Source organism: Mus pahari, chromosome 4 (genome assembly GCF_900095145.1).
Source record: "Mus pahari chromosome 4, PAHARI_EIJ_v1.1, whole genome shotgun sequence".
Lineage (NCBI taxonomy): Eukaryota > Metazoa > Chordata > Mammalia > Rodentia > Muridae > Mus > Mus pahari.
The window spans coordinates 5,846,984-5,861,326 of NC_034593.1; the positions used below are offsets into that span (position 1 = coordinate 5,846,984).

Below are 14,343 nucleotides of genomic sequence, written 5' to 3' on the forward strand. Positions count from 1 at the left end.
ATCTTTCCCTACGTTGGAATGTAAAATTATCCTTAATTTGACAGTTATTGAGCATACTTTTTCTTTATACGTCTGATCAAAATATATCTTTGACAGTCTACAGATAATTAAGAGTTTGGGAAGTATTTGGGCAAGCTTATAGATGTATTATATTATCCCCAACCAAAGGAAAAGTTAATCTTTATGATCACTGCTTGGCATTGGACTCGTTATTGTTGAGATTATGTTGTTACATAAAGACTAATGTCTTTGCTGGAAGAATTAGAATTAATTTATGGTCTCAGCTCTACATGTAAGTACTGTCAACATATCTGCTGTTCTTGGGAAACAAAGACAACTCCTGACTAAGATTCAAATAGAGACTGAAATTAAGGCACTATGAAAATGTTTGCAACAACAAATGCCACGATCAAAGCCGCTAAGGCACTGAGTGGGTTTTAATTACCCACTAATCCCTGTGCTTCCAGCTTGGTTGTATGATACTCCTCTGTGCTCTTTACCAGCTATCAGAGAATAATTGAAATTCATAAAAGAGTAAACAGAGCTAATAATATCGTGAGCTTTACAGTAATATTCACATAATACTGATGAGGATCAAAATGCATTTATTATCTGACTGAGCTCTTTGGAGGAACAAGAAAAAAAAATGTCTGTTAAGGGTTTTAACTCCTCACCCTCAGCCAAGGAGGCCTTGTATCAAATTCCACTTCAAAGCATTAAACAAATAGTTTTCAAGTATGACCTCGATCAATCAGATAGCCACATTTCCCCTACATGTTCAAGTAAGGAAATTATAGTTATGGATATTCTACCTTCTACCATTTCCAAATTCTTCCTTCAGAAGCCACGCCTACAACTCAGCAATGGACCTCTCTCTCAGGGCAGAGATGTATCAATGACTATTATCTGATACACCTCCACAAGAGTAATTTCTGGGCTGTCTCTGAGTACACTGTAATGGGGAGCACTGGCTCATTCGAGGCCCAGGCCAGTGTCCAGTATCCTGAAGCAGATTATGCATTTAGGAGAATCAGCAGACAGGCATTCCTAACAGATTGGCTGCAAGCAGGGAAGAGGAGGGCGGCATGCTGACACATGGTAGTGGTCTTACTGGGGTTAGGAGACCCAGGAGGAGCGGAGTCCCAGTGGAAAGTAGACACAAAGCATTTGGTAGATGCCAGTCTTAAGGAGGACATGGGTGGGGAGGTAGAGGAATTTGATAGGCATCTATAATTTAAGGATCACCACCTCAGGAAAGATTAAAATACTCAGCGAGATCAGGAAACTCCTCGCTTTTCTGTCAAATGCTAGGGCATAAATATCTCAGGTATTAGAATCTAGTCATTCCTTTACAACTCTAACTTGGTCAGCACAGGCCCAAGATAGACACGCAGTTGAAGGAGAAGGGCATGCTGCCCTATAAAACTTTATTTATAGATAATAAGTCCCCAAATGCATTGCTGTCCACCTGGGATTCTTTGACAAGTGAAAATCTGGGATGGGTAGGGTGATCTACAGAGAACATACATAAAATAGGTTGGTCTGCAATGAAGCTTGATCACGCAATTCTGAAATTCTATTCAGGGCAGCATGAATGTATCCTCTGTGCAGGGTTTACAGAGGGACACATACAAAGCCCCAGGCTCTGGGTCACACTGTGTGTGAAATGGGGCAAGTTAATTAACCTCTGAGTGCAACTGCTTTGACTTCAAATGGCAGTAATGATGATTACAGCTAAGAGTGGGCCAAAGAATATATTAACAGCAAGCCTCAGAAGAAGGTGCCATTATTATCTCTTCCTTTTATGAACTAGGATGCAGAGACACAGAGGGTGTTAGGCAGCATGGTCAAGTGACATGGCTAGTCAGTGAGGAGGACATCTCAGAGCCTGGCCAGTTGGTCCTAAACCTCTCACCAGCGACCACACTCACACCCCAAATATGCTGGATGTGAGAAGGGAGCTTTCACTGCTGTGTGTGGCTCTGTTACAGCATCTGGAATAATGGGCTGGTCTTGTCCAAGCCATTCTCCCTGCTGGATTTGCAACAGAGCTTCAAAAGGGCCCAGACCAATGCCACTGGGCTTTTCTAGGCAGCCATTCCCCTGAAGAAGTAAGAAAGGAGAGAGTAACGGCTGCCCACACGCTGGCCAGCTCTGGGCCCCTCTCTGTGCTCTGGTTGAGTTTGGGGTCTGTGGTAAGGTATGTTTTAACAAGCATTTAGTCGTGGCAGAATTCAGAAAATAAAAAGAACTCTGCAAAGAAGAGAGGCTCTGCCAAGGCACTTCTGCTGTTATCGTTGTAAGGGAGTGCTATGTGTGCACCGAGGTCCAGCGTGAGCCACCCCTCCTGTGCAGAGCTTGTCTTGGCCTTTCTGGCTCCGCAGCCCCACTTCTCACATATTTTTGTTCCACATTTACTGTCAACAATATTCAGTTCTACTCTCCTTCTGTGAGAGGAGGAGTCACTTGGCTGCTGGGACTGGACATTTTTACTTCTTTAGTTTCCATGTAGAAGAACACACAAGACAATCATTGACTACAGAAGAATAAAGGATCTAAGTTGTAAGTAAAAGCACTGTTCTCACCAGGGTTGAAAAGTTTAACAAGCACATGAAACACACCTATTATTTAAATCCACCAGTCACTGCTAAATGGAACTAAAGCCAGGGTCTCATTCTTCTAAAAGAATCCAAATGCTAGCATAAATTAGCTGCACTCAGAAAATGGATTAAATATTTGTGTCTTAAGTCACAAGGGCATTACAGCTCAAGAGAATATAAAGTTTTTAAAGGGCAAACAGTATGCGTAAAATTCTGCTTTTGTCCGTGAGTATTTCCCTAAACTAGATGGCTGTTTCCTCTGTACCTGTCAGCACCATGGTGAGAGGCCGTGTTAAGTCCTTCTGTCTTGCCGGAGTAGTGCAGTGTGGTATACAATTAAGACCTCTGAGTGCCACACTAATGTCAGATGTTGCAGCATCAAGAGTTTTAAGCACAAAAATTAAGTCCAGCCACTGGTTGGAAGATATTTGTCAGGGTCCTATATAGATTGGGCCCTATATAGGATGGGTCTTATATAAATGGCCAGGCCCAGAAGGAGCCAAAAAGCACCTACAATTATATGTAAAACTTCTTTGTGCACCCCGTTCTTCAGAAAATAGTCTGAAGCTACCATCAATCTTAGTCCACTGCCTTCCAAAGCAAAGCCAAGCTTGGCAACTACGCCTTCAACACATTTGTGTGGTTTTAAAGGTCAGAGTCGGGGCTGGGGAGGTAGCTCAGTGAGAAAGGCCCAAGGTCCTCAGGACCTCATCTAAAAAGCTGACTGTGGCTTTAAAAGGGCCAGAAAGTCAGATCCCTAGATTGCTGGCTTGCCAGTCTAGCCAAATGGTTCAGTGAGAAACCCTTTCTCAAAATATAAGGCAGAGAGCATTTGAGGAAGGTTTCTTATAAACTCTGGTCTCCAAATGCATGTACACACACACACACACACACACACACACACACACACAGAAATGCATATGTGCACATGCACACATCCACACACTGTTTTGAGCTCTTGCTTTGGAAAAGAATACAGATTAGTAGATTATCAGTTTCAGATGAGCAAATGTTTATGTTTCTGTGCTAGATAATTGGCATTAGGTCCAGGCTTAAGATTTTGTGCAGGACACATGACCTCACAGAGACTTGGCAGTACACATAGGGCCTGCATAGCTCTAACCCAGACTGAGTCTCATTACTGCGAGGGGAAGTTGGAATGAGCTCCTAATCTTGAATTGATAACTCCTTAGAAAGCAAAATTTGTTTTCTCCAGTGGAGTCTCGCTGGGTATACAAACCACACTTAAGGAGAGGTCCCACGATCAGCATTAGATGATGGCCAATGGTACTTTTGGAGGGTTTTGGGGTTTTTTTTGTTTCTTTTGTTTCATGATGTTTTTTTCCCCTTCTACAGATGTTTTCCTTATAGTTTATGGTTTTTCAATTGTGTTTTTAACGGATTTTCTGTGTGTGTATATATGTTCCCGTCTGAATGGATTTTCTGTGTGTGTATATATGTTCCCGTCTGAATGGATTTTCTGTGTGTATATGCTCCCGTCTGAATGGATTTTCTGTGTGTGTATACATGTTCCCGTCTGAATGGATTTTCTGTGTGTGTATATATGTTCCCGTCTGAATGGATTTTCTGTGTGTGTATATATGTTCCGGTCTGAATGGATTTTCTGTGTGTGTATATATGCTCCCGTCTGAATGGATTTTCTGTGTGTGTATATATGTTCCCATCTGAATGGATTTTCTGTGTGTATATGCTCCCGTCTGAATGTGTTTCTTAGGTTTCTTCTTTGGCTCTTCTTTTTCACCCATTTAATTTGTCCGATTTTGGTTTGTTTTTATTTTATTTTATTACTTTTTGGGTGTGTGTTTGTATTCCAATTAGAGAGAGAGTGAACAAGTACAGATTTGGGTGGGGGGGTAAGTAGGGTTGGGGGAGGGGAGACTGTAAACAGAATATATTGTATTTAAAAGCCTATTAAAAAAGAATACCCTGTGTATGATCGAAAAGTTCCTTTCTATGTGCTCTCCAGGGGAGCGTACCCCGAGTACGGCCTTTTAGATGCGTGTTTTCAAGGATGTAGGCATCTGTGCTTCACATAGACAACAAAGATCAATAAATGCCCCAAGAGCAAGAACTTCTAGAATGTTTAGCTGTCAATTCATATGCCTGACATTTCACTTAATACGTACAATTAACTATACCCCAAAACCAAATTGCACACAAGGCAGGGATGGTAGTCTTGCAGTTTACTCTTATTTTTATTTTTTGACAATGAACCAAGTTGATGATGAGTTGATGAAAAAATTAAATAAACAAGAATTCTCAGTTTTCCATTTATGACCAATAATCCATTGTCTTTAATAAAGCAAAGTATTTTGTCATCTTTCAGGAGACAAATGTTTTCTTTCCAGTATAAAACTAGTTTCTCATGGGGATCACATATAAAGACATGTCATGGCACTGTCAAAGGCCTCTGCTGTATCTCTCTGCTAATTTAATTCTCTTCCCTTTCCTGGTTAATAGCCAGGTTTGATTTGGAGTAGCTATTCTATACTATTGGAAATCAGTGAGCAAGTCTCCTAGTGCTTCCAGACCACTGATGTATCAAGGGCTTTACTGCAGAGGTAAAAGATAGGCAGAGACCATCTTTCTTCTTCAAACTGGGAGTCACAAAGACCACAAGATTCAAAGGCAATAAACACTCTCTGATGAACACAAAGCCAACATTTTCTTTTGTTAACCTTAAAAGAGCCCAGAAAATTGTATTTTACAGGCTCCCTAACAGCTTCTCTGATCCCCGAAGAATAGCATGATTCATCCACACTCCAAATTATGTCTGTTTTGCATAAATGAAGTAGATTTGGTAGAAGAAGTTGGATTCATTATTATGTAAAATAGAGCCATTAGCAGACAATGTAGTAATTATATTCCCAGACAGAACCAGATCAGACTCAGGCCACTGTGTTGGAGCTAGGCCTTGAGAAGAGGGTGAAGCTTCTCACAGGAGTGTATCAATAGTACCAGGACAGGAAGCCCTCAGGCGCTCTCTCTCTGTCTGTCAGCAGAACAAAGCATGTGTGCAGCTGGCCTGTAGAGCTAGCACTTGTCCAAAAGCCTTTACCTTGGAGCGGGAAGCTTTCTGGGACGCACTGACCTCCAGGGGTTCCCATGCCAGCAAAACAGAAAGTAGCTGCTGACTAGCAGCAGAATGCACAGTGCCTAGAGAAGCCAGGATAAAGCTCTGTCCTGCATTAGCTCGGGTGGACCTAGAAACATCTGCAATATGTGCAATCTACACAGTGTCCAAGGCTGAGGCTCAAGCTAACGTGACGAGGCAGAGACCAGCTACCGTCAGGAACTGAGATTCAACGGAACAGTAGCTCAGACCACCCTAACCTCAGGCAAAGGGCTTGAGCCCTTGGCCCAGGACACCTGGATGCTGTCAGCACAGGGTGTGAGGTTCCCAGTCTCCACCCCACCGCGTGTCTTGCTGGTGCAGTTTCTAAGGGAGCTGGGGCTGTTGGCAGTTGAGTTTCCAGATTGTTGGCATTGGAACAAACCATGTTCTTCCAGAGGGAATAATTCTCATCTCTCTACCCCTTCTGTCTCATTCATTTCCTCTTTAAATACCAGTGAGTTACTTTGAAGTGGAGAGACAAGCTAGATGTGTGGAAGACCATGGACACCAAGATGTGAGCGCTCGCCGGCTTACAGCTGCTGCTTACTGCTCTTTAAACGAGGAACCTTCGTCCCAGAGAATCCAGGCACTTGCCTTAGGTCACACAGGGCAAGAAGCCGCTAAGGCCAGTGTCTACGTCACCTGCATCCCTAGGTGAAGATAAAGAGTTCATAGAATAACCACTAGAATTCTGTCATGACACTACCACTAGATGAGCTTTTCAGCCAATAGAAAAACAACCAGTTTAGGAAAAATTTGACACATAGTTTTAAAAATAAATTCAAAAGCCAAATATTAAATAGCAAATTTCCATTTGATAGATACTTTTATCCACAAAGGGTAAATACTTTTTTTTTTCTTTCAGTTAACAGATTTTTTTTTTTATTTTTTTATTTTTTTTAAGATTTATTTATTATATGTAAGTACATTGTAGCTGTCTTCAGACACTCCAGAAGAGGGCATCAGATCTTGTTACGGATGGTTGTAAGCCACCATGTGGTTGCTGGGATTTGAACTCTGGACCTTCGGAAGAGCAGTCGGGTGCTCTTACCCACTGAGCCATCTCACCAGCCCCAGTTAACAGATTTTTATTAAGCTTTTGATGTATATGATGTACCAGATAGTCTAAGAGTTAAAGATGAAGAGTGCCTCTTCACGCCTCCACTTTGCCTATGACTCCACAGGCAGATGCATGTTCACGCTTTGCAGGTACACACCGAGTGCTTCCTAATCACCTTGCTGCTACTGAAGTGTCAACGCTTATCAGCACACTGTTTAAGCAGTGTATTGTCCCTTATAGCTTTAGGAGCTGAAGTCCATGACCAAGATGGACCAGGGTGCCAGCATGTTTGGGTTCCAGTAGACAGTTCTTTTTGTCATCATCACTAAAACTACAGTGACAACTTCCCTCCTCATTATTTAATTGCCTTCCAAGGACCCTCCTTACATCACTATAGCAACAGAGATTTAGGATTCCATAGACTGTTTTGGAAGACACAAACTGATCCACAGCTAGTTGCCAGTCTTGCTCAGATAACTCTAAAAACTACCTCTGACCACTATGTTAATTTTTCATTGCCACAACAACAACAACAACAACAAAACTCATACAATTAACTGTTAAACAGGAGAGGATAATTTTAGCTCATATTGTTGGAAGTGCAGCTCATGACCAAGTTACCCAGTTGCTTTCAGCCTGTGGCAAGGCAACACATTATAGCACACATGTGAGCAAGACTGCTTAGATCCCAGGCTAAGCAACAAACGGGAATGAGGAGGGAAGCCTAGCTCCCCAAACCCTCTTTACAAGCAAGGGGTAAACACTTTTAGCATTAATGTCTTATTACTTTTCTATTGCTATGACAAAACCCCATAACTAAGACAACCTATAAAAAGAAGGGTTTATTCGGGGCTTACAGAAGGAAGGGTTCTGGAAGTAGGAGTCAGTCACCATCACTGTATGGGGAGGCATGACAGCAAGCAGCAGCTTACTGCCTGGAGCAGAAGCTGAGGGCTCACATCTCAAACCACAACCAGGAGGCAGAGGGAGCAAAGTGGAGCAAGGCCATACCTGCTAAGCTTCCCAAACAGTGTCAGCAACTGAACCACGCATTCAAAAGCCAGAGAATGTGAGGGGCATCTCATTCAAACCACCACAATTAAGTAAGATGTATATGATTTAGTCCCACAGAGACTCTGTATATATTTTAACAAGCCAACCAATACATAAAGTATGTCATGAACACGTTTGTCCTCTGCACTGTGAGGCAGACTTATATGCCACAGGCATGTGAGCTGACAGACTTAGTGTCGGTAAAGGATCATGGCTGGTGCTGCTCCTGGCCAGCTTGGGGTTCTAATCTGTCTATCTGGCAAAGGCAGGCTTCAGTCACATTTCAGCTAGATTGCAGTCATATGCAAAGTAGCTCAGAAAGCAGGAACGAAGTTTAATTCTGTGCTGTTCCCTCACACACAGAAGTATGATGGCACACTGATTTTGAATCTTATAAAAGTTCTTCCTACTCAGGCTGCATCATGGATTTACACTGCCGTAACTCCTGTCTGACATAATCTCAGCCTTATGAAGAAATAAATCTGTGCTCTAGGGAAACACCGATGTAAGAGGAAAATCAATAGCACCCAGACCTGAGCTCTACACATACCTTCAAGTCCAATGTGCCCCAAGTGGAAGACCATACATGCTCCTTGCAACACGTAGTGCACGTATCTACAGCAAGTAGCAGCTTCCCACGGGCCTCAAGCACTGCACTTCTTCTTTTCTCCTTAAAGAGTAGTAGTTGATTTTCCTCTAAAGAGGAAAATCGGAAGAGAAAAAGGACGGTGCAGGCAGAGTGAGGAAGCTTTGACTACTGCGACTCTGCCTTTTGAGTATCTAGGGGGCTGCTCTGCAATTCTCCTGTGTTTATAAAGGTTCCTCCCACCACCCCACCAGAGGAGTATTTAAAGTCTGTGCGGGCTTAGGGGAAACTGTCAGGAGACTATTAACCGACTTGGCAATAGTGGTACTCTCTGGGTAACGTGTGAACCAAGAAATTTAAAAAACAAAAAAATCCCAACTATCTGAAGTGAGCAGACATATTTTCTTACGATTTAGAATATAATATGGGAAAAGAGGGGCAAGAATAAAAACCGAATGAGCCCGCTGACTGCTAGCTCCGAGGTAGCTAATTTACTGCTTCAGATCCCTGGCCAAACCTTTCTTGCTGCGTTTGGATGCTTTTCAAGATACAGGCAGGTTGCTATTAAAACGAACTGCTCTCAGAAGTAAAGCTAACAGTGTATGCTGATATTAACCTCAGGTTTCTGAGCCAAAGTGCCAACTTCAGAGAGAAGCTGGAGAGAGAGAGAGCGCGCGAGAGAGCAGTCATTTCCTCAGCCCTGCCACCCACTGCCCTGCCATCACCACACAGCAAAGCAGTGGGAGCAGTTGTGGGAAGTTCTGCGGTACCCTGCAGTAACCTTTGACTGCAAAGCCACTTCAGGGCATCTAGGCTCTTGCCTACAGTTAGAATGAATTAAAACTGAATCCTATTATCTCTCCCTCGATCCCCAACCAAGCAGCTCATCACTGTGTTAACTGTGGCTTCTCATGAAATGCAGTGTTGGTTTGAACTGAGAGCCCACACCTCCCTGGGAAGTAAGGATTCTGTCTTCTCAGAGCCGGGGAACAGGAAACACACCTGAACACATGGGACACATATCTAAAGCACAGGCACAATGGAAGCCTGCAAATGGGTTCGCTCCCAAATTAAGCATCACAGAATAGGCCACTATCATCAACAGGGTAATAAAGACACAGGCTGAACCTTCTTTTCCCTTGTGAAAACAGTACCGGATTTCAAGTTTAGGAAAAATGTAGCCAATACTTTAGCACTGATATCAGCAAAAGAGTGAAAGACCTTGGGTAGGATTCAGTGGTACTTCCTTAAAACACTGATGTGAAAACCAAAAGGAGAAAACAAAGCTACATTAGAAGCTTGTGGGAGGTCAGAGGAAAAGAACAGCTTGAGGTCAATTCCTTCTCATTAATGCCTTCTCTTTATTAGTGTTAGAGATGCTTCATCCATAGAAACCTGAATGGTCCAGGCAGTAACTAGATGTTGTAGGTACAAAGATAGGATTAGAATCTTGGCTTCCAGCTCAGCATCCATAGGAAGGCCATATACAGGTAGCTAACAGCAACACAGTGATTGGAGATGCAGCTAATGAACTGCATGGATCCTGTGGTACCTAGAGGGGCAAGGAGAGCTTCTCAGAGGAGATGGAGACTGAGGTGGGTCTTGAAGGATGCTCCAGAATTGAGAAGAAACGAGGGGCCAGAACATTCTCAGAAATGAGGACAGTGTGCACCGTGTCTTGCTTGTCTAGAACACTTCAAGAAATCCAGCTGTGGAACTGGGCAATGGTGGCTCACCCCTTTAATCCCAGCACCGGAAGGTTGAGGCAGGCAGATTTCTGAGTTTGAGGCCAGCCTGGTCTACAGAGGGAGTTCTAGGACACTCAGGATACACAGAGAAACCCTGCCTTTAAAAAACTAAACCAAGGAAATCCAGCCCCATGGAGCAGTGTAAAGCATGCTGGAGGGTACTCAGGACTGGGCCACAGGGCTGTACAGTCAGGTGTCTGAGTCAGTTCAGGTGACAAAGGCACAGAGGTGTGAGAATCATGAGCAGGGTCCTCAGCCAGGGAGAGTCACTCTGAAAGAAGCTACAGAAGTTGATTTCAGACCTGATCTGCACAGATGTGCACATGTGCACGCATGAAGGCCAGGAACAAAGCACTGACCAGTGGCAGCAGAGAAAATGAACGTCAGAAAGACACAATGAGTATTAGTGACAGCAATTATGTGACCCTCTAAGCACCAATATCCTGAAACTTTTGCATAATCTTAAATCCAGAATCTGGTATGGACTGAATGGGGAGGAGCCAGGTCAGGGCAGAGACTCCTGGCTTGAGTACTGGGTCAACAGGGATGCCATTAATTGGAGTATTGATTCCAGGAAAAGCAATCAGCTGATAGCAGAAGAGGAGAGAGCAGGTGGGGGAGGCACTTTCCCCGCACACCTGGTCATTTGGAGAGCTGCCTGCAACACTCAAATGGGGGTTATCAGGGGACAGGGGACTGGAATCTCATCCAGCAGAGAACAAACTGCAAACTCACATTCAGTTAGAAAGAACGACAAATGACAAACAGAAAACTATCTTCACTGAAAAGTGTGAGAGTCAGGCCATGGCACAAAAGGAGCAGACAGTGCTCTGCAGACACTGGGGGCCTTGAGTGTACTAGAGATGCATCTGATGCCTATTCCAAACTGCATGGCTCCCTGTTAAAGCTGAATGTTCCCTGACTGGAGAATGTCCTGCACTTTAGGTCAACACTAAATGTGTAAGGCGAGTTACTCTAGAGGAAACAGTGCTGTAGAGAAAGTACTTAATCTCTGAATTGAGATTCTTGTCAAATGCTGGGAGATCAGAGGAAGGCATTTTTGGAGCACAGATAATCAAAGCTGTTGAGCACATACTCTTTAGCCTTAGTTAACAGGAGGAGGAGGAGGAGGAGGAGGAATCTGTTTCTAGGTTCTGTAGTTGCACTGCAAATGACTCAGGACTCAAACAGCAGTGACCCAGCTCGCCTAATAGCAAAGACTTAACTCTGGATTTCTCAACAAGCACAAGAAAAGATTTAATTAAAAGACAATGGCTTATTTTTACCAAGATGTGAGGGACTGGGAAAACGCAGACCAGATGGACCCTTTCCTCTGTGAGTAGAGAGGCACAGATAACGGTCTATAATGGGAGCGGGTCAGGGAGGTCAGGACACTTGAGACTTCTAAATCTTTTAAATGGGGTGGAAATGACACTTCAAGGTCCAGGATTCATTTTAAAAAGTGATAACCTTGTAGTAATCCAATGGCTAAAATCAAGTATTAAAGTCTTTGCACTGACTTGTCATTTGCTTAGGCTCAAGGATTTCATTCTGGATGTGATTCTGTTAACATGCCAGTCCAAGCCCAGATCACTCAGGGGTTTCCGATGTAACTGGTATCAGGACTGATCATGGTCACAGTAAACACAGCCTCATGGTCCTGATGATGGCAGTGGTGGGGAGAGCTGTGTATACCGGTCATCCTTCACACAGCTCAGGAGTCTGTAAACACAGCCTCATGGTCCTGATGACGGTAGTGGTGGGGAGAGCTGTGTATACCCGTCATCCTTCANAGCTCAGGAGTCTGTAAACACAGCCTCATGGTCCTGATGACGGTAGTGGTGGGGAGAGCTGTGTATACCCGTCATCCTTCACACAGCTCAGGAGGCTGTGCAGTTAGTATTCCCATCTCTGGATGAGGAAAGAGACTGAGACGGGGTAGCACTGGCCTGCCATGGAGTATCAAGAAGCAGAGTGAGGACTGAGCCAGACACTGCTTGAAGTCCCATGGCATAGGAACTGTGCCTGTTGGTGTCTTAGTCTCTTGTCTCTGGGTAGGAAATATCTCATGTGTTAGCCGCCCGGTGGACAGCTGGTGGAGCTTTTGAGAGCTGACTGACTTATTAGGGCTGAATCCCATCAATGGATTCAGCAGCTATGAGTTCAGCCTGAGCAGAGGCGGGGTTCAGAGGAAGTGGGCTGCTGGTGATGCCTTATACACTTCCTCCCTGGCTCTCTGCTTCCTCATTGCTAGGAGGGAGCAGCTTGTCCCATCATGCTCTTCAATCTTCCTCACTATGAGCCCAAAAGTGATGATGCTTCTGACCCCAACTGTGACCCCAAACAGACATCTCCTGCTGTTTCTATCAGGGTTTGTTAGAGCAACATAAAACAGACAAGTTACAGCTGCCCCTGTGGCACAGTGGTCATGGTGTGACATCTAAGGTGGAACTAGCTCACACCTGGCTGGAGCTGTGTATCTGCACGTGTAGGCTGGCTCACACCTGGCTGGAGCTGCACATCTGCACATGCAGGCTGGCTCACACCTGGGTAGAGCTGTGCATCTGCACGTGGAGGCTGGCTCACACCTGGCCAGAGCTCTGTATCTGCACGTGCAGGCTGGCTCACACCTGGCTGGAGCTGCACATCTGCACATGCAGGCTAGCTCACACCTGGGTAGAGCTGTGCATCTGCACGTGCAGGGTAGCTACATACAGAGTTACCTTAGAAGCAAGCTTGAATGATCAAAATTAAAGATGAATAAATACCCCGACTTAGATGAATAAATACCCTGAACTCACCAATTCCCAGCTCTGAAGTTGTGTTCCACTGTTGAAATCAGAGAAGGACTCAGTGTGTTCTAGAAAGGAACAAGAGGAAAATATTTTTAAATTTCTTATTGGACTAAAACTAAAAGAATAAAAAAGTTATTACCTTATCCTTTACTTACTAAAAATTATGCAGTAAAGGAGGAAATTGATCAGTAAACTTTAAACTGTAGCATTTTAGTACTACATAGAAAGGAGTCCTAAAGACAAAACTTGAAATGTGCTCTTAAAATACCCATAGTCGACGGGCTTGTGGTTATGAGTGCTTGTTCTTGCAGAAGACCTGAGTTCAGTTCTGACCTTGGACACGGGTGCCAGTGACTCACGACTGTCCTTAACTTCAGTGCCAGGCAATCAGACGCCCTCTTATGACCTTCATGAGCACCAGTCCTGCATGTGGTACACATGTATACATGCAGGCAAAGCATACACATAACACAAACCAATCTAAATCTAAACAAACAGTTCTATATAAGATAAATGTACACATGTGCACAGTGTACATATCTATGTAAGCAAATAGAAATGACACTGCAAAAATGTTAGTTATGTCTCTGCCATATTTGAGTCTTGCTTCCTTCCTCCTCTTCCCAATCTATAGATTCCTACAGTAGGCATGTGTTATATATCACACACGGAACCACAGACCTGCACAATGGGCAATGTACCACAGATTTAAAACAGCTATGTACTGAAAGAGAGGGAGAAAGAGGGAGAGAGGGAGGCAGAGTGGGAGATAGGGGGAGAGAGAGGGAGGGAGGGGGAATATGAAATGAAAGGGTGAAGAACCATGTGCTAATTGCTAGCATGGATCTAGCCATGCTATTTACTCCTTCAACTTGAAATACACTGTAATTTAATACAGTGCCTTATGCCTATTAACAGTAAGATTGTATAACTTACAAAGATCTTGTCCTGCAAGAGGTGTGACTAAAATTTGAGAAATTGAAGTCAAATCTAAAATTCTGCTTTTGTAGGATGGTTATTAGGTAGACTTCTTAAGTTTGTGTCATGGAAGGGAGACTCTGGAGAGTGGGGAGAAGTAAGAGTTGGTGGAGATTGCTTGAGGATGAATCCTGAGGTAAAACAGTGACTCTTTTATGCTTTTGATTTGTTTCTGTTTTGGTAAAGTTTAAAAAGGGAAGGACAAAATTGTTCCTTAGAAAGAAATGATAAGGAAAGCAATGTCAGAATGGGCAAAGAGTTGCCAGGTGAGACCCTACCCAGGTGAGACCCTGCCCAGGTGAGACCCTGCCCAGGTGAGACCCTGCCCAGGTGAGACCCAGCCCAGGTGAGACCCTGCCCAGGTGAGACCCTGCCCAGGTGAGACCC

At 43.9% G+C, this 14,343-nt stretch overlaps 1 protein-coding gene across 2 annotated transcripts in view; it reads right to left on the bottom strand.

The window, feature by feature from the left end:
- Pag1 (phosphoprotein membrane anchor with glycosphingolipid microdomains 1) overlaps positions 1–14,343 on the bottom strand; it is a 145,875-nt gene that overhangs the window by 80,781 nt on the left and 50,751 nt on the right. For both annotated transcript variants that reach the window (XM_029537288.1, XM_029537287.1), the window contains exon 2: positions 12,985–13,043. The gene's annotated coding sequence lies outside the window, so the exon portion shown is untranslated. The remainder of the gene's footprint in view (positions 1–12,984; positions 13,044–14,343) is intronic.